Source organism: Perca fluviatilis, chromosome 7 (genome assembly GCF_010015445.1).
Source record: "Perca fluviatilis chromosome 7, GENO_Pfluv_1.0, whole genome shotgun sequence".
NCBI classification, from domain to species: Eukaryota; Metazoa; Chordata; class Actinopteri; order Perciformes; family Percidae; genus Perca; species Perca fluviatilis.
Genome location: NC_053118.1, coordinates 25,295,219 through 25,308,479, shown reverse-complemented (window position 1 = coordinate 25,308,479; position 13,261 = coordinate 25,295,219). Strand labels below are relative to the sequence as shown.

The 13,261-nt window shown below is 39.5% G+C and overlaps 1 protein-coding gene across 1 annotated transcript in view; it reads right to left on the bottom strand.

Annotated features, from left to right (window-relative positions):
• tmem145 (transmembrane protein 145) overlaps positions 1–13,261 on the bottom strand; it is a 50,437-nt gene that overhangs the window by 36,213 nt on the left and 963 nt on the right. The window lies entirely within an intron of this gene.

The following is a 13,261-nucleotide window of genomic DNA, read 5'->3' as shown; positions in this document are numbered from 1 at the left end:
TTACATAATAAATAAGTGATTTGGCTGGTCTTAGCTAGGCCAAATAGCTAGATAAAGAACACAAAGAAAATTTTTTTAATTGGGGGTCTCTGCAAAGATACTAAATAAAGAACTTACAGTATATTTCGGATTTTTATCAGAAACTGCTTTATTGGCCAAGTAAGTGTAAACACAAGGGAATTTTAGTCTGGCTAGGTGTTGCTTTCAACACAGAAACAGACATAACGTTATGGCTAAAAACAAAGATAAACAAGGTAACGTTAAACATGAACGTTTCACTACTGTGTAGGCTACAGATATAAGTTGTATATATTAAAGTGTATACATGCATATACACATACGTACATAAAGTTACATGTAAATAGATCTATGAAGCTTATAAACAGTAAGGCAATTAGTGCCAATGATCCAGTAGATGGCGCCGATGTTCAATCAATGTTAGAGTTACGCATTCTTCCAACAGTGCGCAGGTCACATAAGCTGATGAGATACTACAATTTAATTCATCGTATTATTTTTATACTGTCAGTAGGCTACTTTTAGAGCAACTTGTATAATGGCTAAAGGGCCTGGAACATGTATTGAATGAATTGAAATACATTTAAACCTATAGGCTATATAGTCTTACTGTATATTGAACTTGAATTCAGTCAATACATTTTTTTTTTGTGGGGGGGGCACGTCTGACGCTAGGTGTGGCGGCGTACTTATCAACTACGATGTACACTGGCGACGGTGTAGTCAATCCACACGTTGGAGTCACACGACAGTCTCCTTTGGTAGGTTATCCGTGGCACTATCCACTCGCCATATCACTCAAACTTTCCCTTAACACTCATTAGCAAGACCCGCCCACGCGAGAGCTTTGAGTCAGAATTGCAAACAAAGAATCTGGAAGTGCAAAGGAGAAAGCTGGGAGCAAAACTGCAAACGTGATGGAGAGAGCAAACGACTGATCATTGAGAAAGTAGCAGAGGGAACTGTAAACAAAAGGACATAATATCAAACACATATAAGACCAATAGTTTACAACTACACAAATGTTTTGTTTGCAAGTTTTACCTTTGACGTGACACTTTGCTTGAGTTAGTGTTTTTGTTTGATACTTGAGAAGTTTTGCTTGGAATTAAGGGCACAAAAATAATCCCATATCTCTCCCATATCAGTTAGAAGCCATAGATAAAAAAGTTGTCTTTGAGGCTTGAAAGAAAATAAAAGTTGGAGAGGACATTAATGAGACAATAAAGAAGAGAAAGAGAGGAGAGAGGAAAGGGGAGTTGAAACAGAAGGGCAGACTTTCAGAGAAGTTCAAAAAATGGTGGAGGAGAAGTAAAAAAAAGAGGCTTAGGTATAAGAGATACAGAAGAAAAGGAGAGGAGGGAGGTGGTGCAAACAGGGTAACCTTCTAGAGAGGGTTAACAGTGAGGGCATTAAGAGGCTGCTGAGCACAATAAGGGAAAGAGGTGGAGAAGAAGAAACAAAACTATCCATTTTTAATATTATTCAGCCATAAGCTTGGCAGCATGAGACCAGATAAATAGTGCTGATGGTGTATTTCACTGCGCTTACATAAGGCACTGCAGCACCATCGGCATGGCGGATCAGTCAGTGGTGGTATATAGTGTACACACACACACACACACACACACACACACACACACACACACACACACACACACACACACACACACACACACACACACACACACACACACACACACACACACACACACACACACACACACACACACACACACACACACACACAACACACACACACACACACACACACACACACACACACACACACACACACACACACACACACACACACACACACACACACACACACACACACACACACACACACACAGCTGTGGGCAGACTCATTCTGTAGATGTGGATCATAGTGCTGAACACAGCACAATGATCCATATCACTTAAATGATGTTTACACACACTTTTCTTTATTTGGAGGACTGCCCAGTGAGAGTATGTCCTACTAAGGTAGCCAGAATAAATGAAGACTTTTGAACCAGAGTGACAAGAAAAAGTTATAGCTGGTCTTGCCAAATTAGTACAACAAATGAGAGGCGTTTTATTTAGACAAATGGCACTGGAGAGAGACCGATGCCTTTTAATCACTAGGATGCCCCATTATGTTAACAAAATGATTGATAGACTAAAGCCTGTACATTTTACAAAAAGTGAATGATTAAATTATGGTTTCAACTGGGCTGATGTTGACAAAGTCAAACATCACAGTATTGTTGGCTCTCACCACCAGGGCTGTGTAGCTGTGTATTTTTTTGGTTTTCTATACTGATGTTACTTGGTATCAATACCAATATTGTTTAACAATACGTTTATAATATGTTAAATGAAATGTTAGAGAACTCTATATGTTTTTCTATAAAACTCCTTTTTAATCATCAACTATTTTTCTAACTTATATTATAACAAACAAATGCCAACATTTTCCAGTTTCTCAAAGGTGTATATTTGCTGCTTTTTTTAGCCTTGTTGGTAGACTGAACATATTTTGGACTGTTGGTTAGACAAAATAATATGTCCACTTGGGCTCTCAGCAGATTCATCTATAATGAAAATATACGTAGTTGTAGCCCCAATTAAATAATATATACCAAACTTATACAGCAAATGCAACAGTTTGTATCAACACCAACAGACCTACAAGAACTTTGCCTAAATAAAATATTTTTCCAATAACCATTTGAAGAATAAACGTGTGTGCAGAAAATACTTCATTTAACAAAAGTGCATCAGCGTTTAATGTTGTCCTAACACAAGCAGCCATTCAAAAGCTTGTCTCAGTAGGTTTAAAATTAGTTTTGATTCCCTGATTTAGAATTAATGAAAAATTATTTTTACTCAAGTGTCATACATCCAAATGTGCCAGCACACATGAGTTACTGCAAAAGGCATTACTTTCTTTCTATTGAAGCCGCCATTGAAAAACATGCACCTGGGTGCCTGGATAGCTAACATATAGAGGCTATCTCCTCGAGGCAGCGGCCGCCTGTTCGACTCCGACCTGTGGCCCTTTTCTGCATCTCATACCCCCTCTTTCATGTCCTCAGCTGTCCTATAAAAATAAAGGCCTAAAATGCCCAAAAAAGAATCTTAAAAATCACTGTTGTGATAATTGAGTAAGTCATTTTTCAAGTATTCTCTGGTTCCAGCTTCTATGATGTAATAATTAGCTGCTTTTTCTTGTCCTTCATATCTTTGGGTTTAAGACTGCTGCTTGGACAAAAAGATGTCCCATTGGGCTTTTGGAAATGGTGATGGGATTTTGGGATGGGACACTTTATAGACCAAACAATTAACAATTAATCAAGAAATATATAGCAGATTAAAGCTTTAGTGTGTAGCTTTAATCTAAGGAAATCTAAGTAATGACAACTAAATTGTTGGGGCGTCAACATGATACAAGCCTTCATGTGCTCGCGCACCACCCCCACCCCTCCTCCATGCAGTTGCTTGTAACCAAGGAGGACACGGAGGATTAAAAAAACATGATGGATGCTATTGCCTTTGCATCATTATTAGCACAGAGAAGAATATTGTTTGCGTGGAAGTCACCATTTGCCCCCAAAGCTTCTTGATGGCTTAAAGACCTCATGATGTTCCCATCTCTGGAAAAAATGTAATTCAGCTTAAGGGGGTCTGTTAGGGGGCCCATGGTTAAGTACAATTCTAAGTTAAAGTCACTACAGGAAGAAGGACATGCGCAGCAGTAATTCCTCATAAGTAAATATTAAATAATTTCAACTGATCTATAGTGCCACCGATTTGCATTGCTTGTTGGTGTACCATTGTTGTGTTGCTTTAACAAGAGAGGTATTTCTCATTTAATTTTTCTCTTTTCTTTTCTCTTTTTTAATCTTTTTCTTTTTGTCCCCTTTTTTATTTTATTTATTTACATTTAATTTCTTTTTTCTTCTGTATGTACCTGCATAAATATGTACATATGTGCGTACATGTGGCCTACATATTCATCTAATTTCATGAGAATGAGAAATAGTTTCTGCTGTTATACTTGCAAACTCTATGTGGCACTTGGGGTTGGGGTAAAAATGTAAAAAATAAGCCCATTAGTTTATTCCTGTGAAATCAATAAAAACATATGACGAAACAAAATCATAATGGACTCTTCAGAAGAGGTAATTATGTTCGCTTGATTTTCTGCACGCGAAAGTCGCTGCATGACACCAGTTTCTAAACACATCCATACTGAGAAATACAGAGTGAGTTTTTTGGAGCTGATAGTCTTAATTAGGTTTGTATCAGCTAATTGGCAATGGCTTGAATGTAACGGATGTTCATTAATATAAAAAGTTACGCACTTAAGCATTAACCGGTAATCAAAATAATCTTTAGATTATTTAGACCAGGAATTATCTGAGCACACAGTTTTGCTCTTCTTTATTAAAACTGGCCTTAAGGTTAGTCGTTATGAACTTTTGATCTCCACCCAACCAGCAAAACTCACCATGTCCCATTATACTGTAATTACCTCTGTCATGCGTTCTACCTACATAAACAAGCACAGTAATTTCTGTGCAGAGAAATAAAGTGCAACCAGAGCAATGTAGCGTGGCTAGCCCTGCTGCCTCCATATATCACAGCAAACAAAACCGCAGCCATATTTCAGCCGCTGCCAGGCAGCTTCATCCCCCCGAGCCTCTGGGTTATAATTCATGGCAAACTCCAAAAGTCACTGAAGCCCGAGACTCAATCCCACCTCAGCGTTGTCCCGGGTGACGCTTAAGGCTGTGACCATGACAACCGGGGAAGCAGAGGGGAGCACTGACCCAAAGATGAATCCCAGGAGAGAGGAGAGAGGGGTGGTCTGGTTGGGATAGTGGGGGGTATCATTTAACTCACCACAGGCTCAAACTGAAAGACCCCTTTGTTGGACACACACTTTTAACAGCTTGTCATTGCTGTTCTGAAACCAACATGCATACCAACACCCCCCCCCCCATCATTACTGTCATAGCAACTACAGCATGCCTTAGTTTGCAGCTGCTATAGAAACATCAAAACACACAATTACTTTTATTTTGTCATGCTCCTGTACACTGGGCCTTCAAATTTCCTACTCAAAAACACAGCAGTAGTATAATACAGCTTCGACAGAACAATGGTGTTCAAAGCAGATAATTAGTTAGACTTCCCTCTTGCTATACAATATGAGCCAATTCTTTGGCACATGCACATGCACACGCACACGCACACACACACACACACAATTTTTTGGACCAACATTCTGTAGATCATGTAAAGAGTTAACAGCTGGTTAAAGAAACAACAGGAAGTTATTTAGTAGGGACAGGACATGGAACCAAATTTAAATAAATTATTGAAATTATAAATCCAATTTTAAATAAAATACCAGAAGTACTAACTAACTAACTAACCAGGCATTCAACCAACCAATCAGCAAACAGCACAGAATCTTTAACTGGTCATACAGTACTGTGATTAGAAAAGTGAGCCAACATGAGAAAGGAAATACAATATGTTAGTTAGTTTTATTTTATATCTGTGTCAGGCCAAACATTTGGCCTATCCCATATGGGATTATGACTAAAAGTATGTGAACACGCAAACATTACACCCATATGAGATTGTGGTAAATAACATTTTTGACATCAATATGCTGCTATAACAGTCTCCACACTTCAAGGAAGGCTTTCAACAAGATTTTGGACCCTGGCGGCAGGGATTTACTCATCTTTAGCCACAAGAGCATCAGTGAGGTCAGGCACAGATGTTCGGTGATAATTCCTGGCTCGCAGTCGGCGTTCCAGTTCATCCCAAACGTGTTTGATGGGGTTGGGTTCAGGGCTCTGTGCAGGCCAGTCAAGCAATAAAAGTCAGAAAACCATTTCTTTATGGACCTTGCTTTGTTAATGGAGGCATTGTCATGTTGAAACGGGAGAGTCTTCCACAAACTGTTGCCACAAAGTTGTAAGCACAATAATTTCTAAAATATCAGTGTACGCATTATTAGCCTTTTTGCTCATTTTCAAGCACACATTTATTGGTTCCAGCTTCTCAACTGCAGCTTAAGGATTAAACATTGTAATCAGCATTTTACCCTATTGTCTGATATTACAGCTATAGGCCACGCTATCAATCGATAAAATAATCAACAGATTAATCAATGGTGAAAAGAATCATTATTTCCAAAGTCAGTGGCATGTTTAGCTTAAAAGAGAACTCTGCCATTTAAAGTGATGGTTCGGAGTAATTTCACCCTAGGGTCCTTTGCACCATGACCTCGAGCCAAACACCCCCCCAGAAGCTTTTTTCTGCTGGGTCGAACATTGGGAGAGTTAGCGTAGAGTAGCGTTATCAGCTGAATAGCTTAGTGCAGGGGCTAATGGATCCGAAGTGTCTCTTAACATTACCCCACTAATAATGCCCGAAATGATACCAAATGTCTACAGTAGTACAAATAGGTTATGCACTCATAAAATGATGGATTGTAAAGTTTGTAAGTACACCAGAAGTTTATGAACACTTGCCTGCTGGCTTCTGCTCTCTGCTGCTGCTGCTGTTACTACCGGGCAGTAAGAGTGCTTAGGGCCGTCTACAAATTACAACACCGAAAAGAGATGCAACAAAAATATGTATTAATTTAATGATTAAATAAGGTAATGTCTCCAAACTTACCTCAATTATAACTTGTCTCCTGCTAGTTATTCTACAGTACTTACTTTAAAAAATAAGTTAAATTAAAAAATATTTTTGTTGAATCTCTTTTCGGTGTTGTAATTTGTAGACGGCCCTAAGCACTCGTCTTAGAGCAGCAACAACAACAGCAGAGAGCAGAAGCCAGCAGGCAAGTGTTATTTACATAAACTTCTGGTGTACTTACAAACTTTACAATCCATCGTTTTATGAGTGCATAACCTATCTTTGTACTACTTGTAGACATTTGGTATCATTCGAACTAGTGAGGGTAAGAGATACCGGATCCATTAGCCCCGGGTAAGCTATTCAGCTACGTACTAACTCTCCCAATGTTCGACCCAGGTGAAAAAAGCTTCTGGGGGTGTTTGGCTCGAGGTCATGGTGCAAAGGACCCTAGGGTGAAATTACTCCGAACCATCACTTTAAGAAGGTTAAAAAAGATAGATCAAAATGGAAGCAGCAGAACTAGAAATATCATCTTTATTATTCCACCCTTTCTTCTACCTTGTCAAAACCTGGCACCTACTTCACCCCCAATTCAACTCAACCGTCAACAATTTGGTCAGAGGTTTGGGTGTCTTATGCTAGCCTCAAGCAGAGATGAGGAGCGGACTACAAAGGTCTGGTAAGGTTTTTTTTTTTTTTTCAGATTTCCCACAGCTCCCTCTGAAGCCACAAAAGGTTTTATACAACTTTTTTTTCACATTTGCAGTAGTACTCCCCGAGACCTGTAAACAGACTTTGTTTTTAAAATCGGTGGATTTTCCCTTAAAAGGCAGACCACCGAGTCTAACAAGGCATCAACAAGCATGACGCTCAGATAGCTGTTCGCACAATTCATCACCAGGATCTAACTATTCCACCAACGTAAACAACTAAATTAAGCGGCCGTTAGTTAGCCCAATGTTAGTGTGAATGTATGTGTGTGTATGAGAGAGAGAGAGAGAGAGAGAGAGAGAAAAAAAAAAAAAAAAAAAAAAAAAAAAAAAGAAAGAGAGTCAGTGGAGAGGAGTTAAGAAACTGAGCCCTGAAGAACAGCAACAGTGGATGAGGTGTCTACCTTAATCCCCTTTTAGTCTTCTTATTTCCCCATGGCCACTGCATTGTGATGCAGAATCACTTAGCCACCTCCCCAAGTTGTGTGTGTGTGTGTGTGTGTGTGTGTGTGTGTGTGTACACCCCATTATTCAAGTGCTTTGCCTTGATGCAGTATCCGGTCAATTCAGCATGTCTCCGTCTTATTCTCTCTCTCTCTCTCTCTCTCACAGTTTTTTGTCCTTTCATCTCTGTAGCTTTCTGTCTTTTTCTCTTTCTCTCCAGATCCCTGTTTGCTTGCTAAGCCTCATTAACAATTAATTACCAATCAGCTAGTCAAGTCACCCCTGGACCGCTGGGCTTCTCAATGATTCATTAGTCAGGGTTACACAACGCTGCAACGCATAAACACTCTCACGCACCAACACACACACAAACACACCCATACTCTGTCTCTCTCTGGGTGTTTCACATGAGCACAGACTGTAGAAATGCAAACACATACACATTAAAGCAAGCATATGGACCTATTAAACACTCCGTCACATGCACACACCTGCACAGTGCCTGTATCTAATCACAATGTCCTCATCAAAAAGAGATGCAGAAGAACTGATTGAGTTGGACATTCTACACATACAGGGTTCCTGCAATATCAGCTTGAAGGATTTTTCATTGACTTTCAAAGTTGTTTGCAGAAAATCAAGAAATTAGAACGGGCATATTTGAAGACAAGACATGGCATTAATTAAAATAAGATATTGCATCCTAGGCCTCTTTACTTAATCATCCTATTAACTCCAGAAATCCTGGTGACATCTCAGAACTGCTGCTTTATCAACCCCAACATCTATCAGTGTTTTTTCCTCAGGCTGTGAGATGTTGATTTTAGGATGGAGAAAGGCCCAGTGTACTGAGGCACGCTGATGAATATGACCGCTACATTTTTTAATTGGAAAAAGAACTTTCAAGGGCATCTGTTCACTTTCATTAATTTTAAAAAGACAAGTTTAAAGACCTTTCTGGTCGAACCCACACAGTTTCATCAACCAAAAGACATTTGAAACTTTCTACAGCCACACTTTTTACAGAATAAGAATTCAGTATGATTCTCTAAATCCCCAACCTCAATTCTCAAAAGAATTTAGAAAACTGCAGATGAATAATTGATTATTTTTAATAATAATGAGTCACACATTGAAAAAAATGTTTTTTATATTGGAAGAGCTGCAAATTTTAAATATTAGTTTTATACTTAAAAGCATCTTGTGTGCCCTGGTAACTCACCTGGTTGAGCGTGCACCCCTTGTACTACGGCTTAGTCCTTGCTGCAGCGGCCTGGGTTCGATTCCGACCCATGGCCCTCTGCTGCATGTCATCCCTCTCTCTCTCCCACTTTCCTGTCTTAAGCTGTCCTATCCAATTAAGGCAAAAAAGCCCAAAAATAATCTTCTCAACATTAACATTAAGTTTAAGGTGGCAATGGTTACTACACTACTTATACTTAGTAGAGTATTCTACTTAGTTGTAGTTAATCAACTTTAACTCTTGTGTTGGCCAAATAAAAAAAAGGAAACTCACGTCTGTTGCCTGGTTAATAGTCTCGCTTTGCCAGACCTTCCTACACAAAGCTGCTGAGGAAGGTCTGGCTAGTCCACACAGCATTCCGGGATGGGAGAAAAACGTGCTCTGCTTTAGTGGCATTTCTTTAAACCGATCACAATTTCCGGCGGCAACAGGGCAATCCTGGAAGTGGAAGGTTGTGGATATAGACTACCTGGTTAATAAACTCATCGCATGCTGGTGTCTTTCATACTTGGACTATGGGCTACTATGTGTGGGCTTAACTTTTCTAAAGCTCACTAGCCAAGTTTAGTTAGAAGTTCCCTTTTCCCTGACTAAAAAGAAGAAAACTCTAGGACAACCTCAACAGCATTAATCTACATTTTTACATGGTTATATTTATGCAGAAACTACAAACAATTGTGATTATGCTTGCCTATGACTTAATTAATACTATGAAGACCGTAAGTACAGGCCTGTAGTTTAAATTATAGAAAATAATCACAATTGAAATTATTAGTCAGAAAAATTGCAGTTACATATTTTCCCAAAATCGTTCTGCCTTATTGGAAACTGAGGTTTGACACCTGTAAGAGCAAGTGTGTCCTGTAAAAATGTAACTGAGCAACACCTCAGCCCAACCAAAGCCAGACAAAGACTATGCTTTTGTAGAAGTTCAACTTCTTTCTATGGACACAGGGGAAACAGGCTGCTGATGAAGGAGTGCAAGGTTTTTATTCCTTTCCCACATTTGTCCCAGCTGGATTCAAACGCTAACCTTCCTCTGACCTTAAAGCTACTACTGCCTCTCAAAGGGACATTTTATCGGTGCCTCCACACACCATGATTGTACACATCGACCAGCCCAAAGAAAGCTGTTGACCAGTCAGCTGCAGTAATGCCTTTGGATAACTTAGCTTGTGTTTTTCTAAATCTCTCCAGCCGCTCCACAGTTTAGCCCTACCAGTGTGGTAAATTACATTTGTCAATTTGCAGCTCTGCACAAACTCTGCCTTCAGCTCTGCAGACATTGACACAACTACAGCATCATGGGATTGAAGCCGAGTGTTTTGTGTGTGCGTGCATGTGTGTAAATCTGAGAGAGAGAGGATGTGGAGGGGAGTTAGTAAAATTTCCCTCGGGATGAATAAAGTATCTATATATCTATCTATCTAGTGGGTGACCTTGGAGCAGGAATGCACGAGCAAGACTGATGATGTGTTAAACTGTGTACACACACAAACACAAACACACACACACACACACACACACACACACACACACACAGGTGTTGCCTGATGTCATTCAGAGTGCTCTGTTGTTTTGCTGAGGTTGTCAAATGATCCCTGACAGATTCAGAAGCACAAGAGTAAGTCGAGAAAACCGATAACAATGTTCAAATAAGATTTTGAAAAGCAAGAAATAAAGTGCATTTTTTTAAACATTTGTTTATTTTTAACTCATGTCTTGATTCTGATTTGCCATACAATAGAGTAAAGCTAAAACAATTACTTGTTTAATCCATCAACAGAAAATCCATCTGCAACTATCTTGGTAATCGTTCAAAAATCTACTGGCAGCCTCTCAGATGTAAATATTCGTTGATTTGCTTAGCCTTTTATGATAGTAAACTGAATATATTTGGATTTCTGAGTGTTGATTGGACTTTTCTCTATTTTCTGACATTTTATAGACCGAACGATTGATCGAGAAAATAATCAGATTAATAGATAAAGAAATGATTCAGTTTAAAAAAGGAACACGCTGACTTATTGGGAATTTAGCTTATTCCGTAACAATAAATATAAAATTCTTTTTTTTTTTTTTTTTTATTTTTTTTACAGAACCTTTTTGCGGGGCAAAAAAAGCTAAGCCCAGCACAGATCCTGCAGGTAACTGGTTCCAACTAGCCTACTGCTCCCAATTGTGACAAAAGTGACAAAATAACGCCAACATGTTCCTGTTTACATGTGATTTGTAGAGTCACAGCGTGTACAAAAAACAACGTAACATGAGACACAGCCATCTTCTATCCGTAAACAAACCGGGAACTATATTCTCAGACAGGCTTGCTGCGAGCATATCACTCCACCCAAGTACTATATTCTTCCGCCTGAGAATATAGTTCCAGGTTTGTTTACGGTAAGAAGATGGCTGTGTCTCATGTTATGTTGTTTTTTACACGCATGACTTCTACAAATCACAACATGGAAATTGTATTTAACGTTATTTTGTCACTTTTCGGAGCAGTAGGATTACTGGAACCATTCACCTGCCTGTTCTGTGATGGGCTGATGCCGCTGGAGCCGTCAGACAGCTTTACAGCACGCACGGAGATGAGAAGGGTATGTATCTACTTGTCTTACTCTCGGGGTTACGGTGAATAAGCTAAATTCCCAATAAGTCGGCGTGTTCCTTTAAGTCAAAATTTGCTTATTTATGTAAAACATCTTTTATTTGTGGCCTTACATAAGAAGACAGGCTAACTAAAACTATATTCTCATTTACTGCAGAGGACTAGAAAAGTAGGCACCCTCCTTGTCAAGAGCTGGAGTCACACACACACACACACACACACACACACACACACACACACACACACACACACACACACACACACACACACACACACACACACACACACACACACACACACACACACACACACACACACACACACACACACACACACACACACACACACACACACACACACACACACACAAGTTGCCCAGTGCAACCTATTGCTGGCCACTGAGCAGCTTCACTGGAGCAGGTGCAGATTCAGCGCTGCGTTCAAGGGCATCTTAACAGCGGATGGATGGATGGATGAGTGCCTCTTGTTCAATTTATCCATTCAGATCTCCGTCATCATCCTGAAGGTTCAATTTATCCATACAGATCTCCTTCATCATCCTGGAGATTCAAACTGGTGACTTCGATCTCTCAGTTCATGGCGCATTTTTTAATTTATTGTAGTCAGTGTTCAGGTAACGTGAGCACAAGTCAGAATGCTAGAGTGAGAATTAAAGCTTGTCGGCTCAAACTGCCTGGTGTCGGATAGATTCTATTCTTTAGTCTTTGGAGGAGCCAACTAAGGTGATATCCAAGTAAGGTGATATACTGGTGCTCAGTAGCAAAGTATTTCAAAGCTTTTGTTGCAGCCAAGTCACATTTTGGCAAGACATGAAAATCTCTGGTACATGAAACACCTCAGTGGTTGGTGCACACTGTTTATACTGTGTCGTTAGTACTTTAATATTTCTGAACATGGCTGCACCTTCCATCACATTGTGACCCGAGTCGAAAAGTGCAACAACATAGTAGCCCCTCGCCCCTGCTGTTGCTGCGAGGAGGCGACTGAAGTCAATTACTGAGGGTGCTCATGTTAGAGATTAAACAATTTGTTGACTAATTGAAAACTTAGAATTATTAAAAAGAAGAAAATTGTAGACGCAACTTAGCCTCTAAAACTGTTTTGGTATGTATCTTATGTTGTGTACCTATGTGGCATATTTATTAAATATTAATTTACTTTACCCCTATTTAGAACTTCCAGGCACAGCTGACTTCACAGATTGAAAAAGTCAAATGTTTTGTGTCAGGGAGATAAATACTTTGAACTTCACAGCACAGCTTTAGTAGAAATCCAAACATAATTACCATAATGTTCTAAACAATTAATCATTTGAATTTAGTGTTATTAGCCAGTAATGTTATAGAGGCTACTTTGTCTGCATTGTGTCCTGTATTGTTAAACTTACAACAAAATGGTAGACAGCTGTTCTGTACTATGATGTCAAACTTGATCCACAAACTCTTGAGAATACAAACCAGAGCTTTGGAACAGCAGGTGGTAGCCTGTGAATCACAAACAGCCCAGAGCTACAGTAGCCTATCTGCTCAGCTGCACAGTTAACATTTTAACTCGCAG